Here is a 2641-nt window from a genome sequence, read left to right as displayed (position 1 = left end):
CCGGTTGTTTGGTTGTCGTTTTTGTGCTTAGGGTGTGAGCAGATGCAAACTTCGGTTGTTTGGTTGCAAACATCGTTTGTGTTCTGCTCACCCCATTCAAATGTGGTGGCCTTACCACCACATAATCAGCACAACAGCAAGCACATATGAGATCAAACAAAACAAGCAACCAAATGAAATCAAACAAAGCAAGTAAGGAAATGACAGCAAACTACTTAAGATTAACAATGGAGCATCCTCCTTCCCTGCTCCACGTCAGGGTGCTGCTCCTGGCCAAAATATAAACAAGTTCTCAAAACAAGTACCATAAGTCTAGCCACACACCATAAAAGTTCAACACTAACACCTTACTTCACTACATAGCATGCTCAGTGTCACCAACGCAGTTGTGCCTGCTGCAACAAAACCTGCACATGACCGAGGAGTCGTGGTTGTAGATCTGAACCTTCAGTCCGAGTCCTGAGATGCGCATAACGACGAGGTCGTTGGGGACGATCCGATGGTGGCGGCAAAAGTAGTTCCAGCCCCGGCCAAGCACCATGTGCACCTCGAAGTTCTGGACCTGCACCCAGAACACGCACCGCTTGTTCGTCGACAGCCTGACCACGTGCAGGAGCCGCTTGATGACCAGCTAGGTGTTCATCATCTCCACGAACTTGCGAGGGACGACGAGCATGGCGAGGTCCTCCTTGTCCTTGATCTGCTAGTAGAAGCGCAGCAGCTCCCGGGCCCCCTCCTCGTGGCCCTGCCTCGGAGATCGTCCCCTTGAACGAGGCAGGCTCATGAAGGCGGTCCTGCCAGGCAGGTCCACCGTCCCGAGCCACCTGTTCGTGGGGATGAAATCCTTGGCGCCCTCAGCTCCGGCCACCACCTGAGCTCCTCCACCCGCTACATCCCAGTCACTCTTCAATATCTTGTCATCAGGTAAGATGACAAGTATTGGTGCACAAACTCTTTGCAAAATGGCACTGATCAAAGACATTTTCCCAAGAGCAAATGCCACTGATTAATGCACAAACTCTTTGCCAAATGCCACATATCAATGGCACTTGCTGTTGGGCATATGCCACTGATCAGTGGCACTTGCTGTTGGGCAAGTCCACTAATCAGTGGCAATCAATGGCACTTGATGTTGGGCAAATGCCACTGAGTGGTACTTGCCCATGAGCAAATGCCACTGATCAGTGACATCTGCTTTTCTGCAACTGCCACTCATCAGTGCACTATCCTAAGCATGGAAACATCTAAAAATAGCAACATGAAGTGCCAATAGCACTCATGTGCACCCATGCACATTTGGCAGCATCCTAAAATGGTCATACTACATGCACGTATAACAATCAACACAAACCCTAACTTGAACATGTATGTAGCAACATGAACAACAACATGAACATGAACACACCATTTGCATGAACACAGATCCTAGCAAGACCCTACCATGAACACAGATCCTAGCAAAGCACACTACCATTAGGGATTATAACATGAACACAACTACTAGCATGAACACATATCCTAGGACACACTAGCAGTAGCAAAAGAAAATTATCCTAGGACACACACTGTAGGAAACAAGAACAGATCGGTTCAATTGGATTCGATTGGGATCGCATCCAATCGGATCTACTCGAATCCTATCTAATCATATTAAATCCACTAAGTAATAACACATGCCTAAGAAATAAACCCCTAATCTACATCTACGAGCAACATTGAGGGGGTTTGACTCACCGGAGCTTGCACAGTCGCAGCGAACCGAGGCCGGGGTGAAAACTCCGGCGGGAAGGAGAGAGGTGGCGGAGCAGAGGAGGAGTCGGCCCTGGCGACGACCTGCGGCATCGGCCCCGTGCTCATGGCCACCAGTACAAAAAAATACACTTCTGTGATGATACGTGTTTGTCACAGTAGGTCACTTTTTTGTCATGCATGTACATCCATGACAATTTTATGACAGAATCAAGATAGTCATACCTGTGCTATCGTAGAAGTGTTCCATGACATTACCAAAATTATCATCACGGAAGTGTCCACTTTCATGACGATAAATCGCGTGTCATAGAAGTGCTTTTGTCAAGGGTGACCGACACGTGGCATCCACCGTAACGGGTCGCCGTTAAGCTATTGGGTCCGTTTTGGATCCGATAACCCGTTGTCGGTGTCAAAACCGGCGGATCTCGGGTAGGGGGTCCCAAGCAGTGCGTCTTAGGATCAATGGTAACAGGAGGCAAGGGACACAATGTTTACCCATGTTCGGGCCCTCTCGATGGAGGTAAAACCCTACTCCTGCTTGATTAATATTGATGATATGGGTAGTACAAGAGTTGATCTACCACGAGATCAGAGAGGCTAAACCCTAGAAGCTAGCCTATGGTATGATTGTTGTATATGTCTATCGACTAGCCTGGCCCCGGTTTATATAATGCACCAGAGGCCTAGGATAACAAGAGTCCTAGCCGAATACGCCGGTGGGGGGGGGGAGTCCTTGTCTTGATCGCCAAGTCTTGTGGATTCTTCCTTGAATGCGACAGCTGTCCGGACTGGCCCATGAGTATACGGCCATGGGGGTCCTCGGCCCAATCCAACTGATCGGGAGACGACGCGTTGAGTACCCCCTAGTCCAGGACACCGTCACCCGCTA

Source organism: Triticum dicoccoides, chromosome 1B (genome assembly GCF_002162155.2).
Source record: "Triticum dicoccoides isolate Atlit2015 ecotype Zavitan chromosome 1B, WEW_v2.0, whole genome shotgun sequence".
Taxonomy (NCBI): Eukaryota; Viridiplantae; Streptophyta; class Magnoliopsida; order Poales; family Poaceae; genus Triticum; species Triticum dicoccoides.
This window is presented reverse-complemented; position numbering follows the sequence as displayed.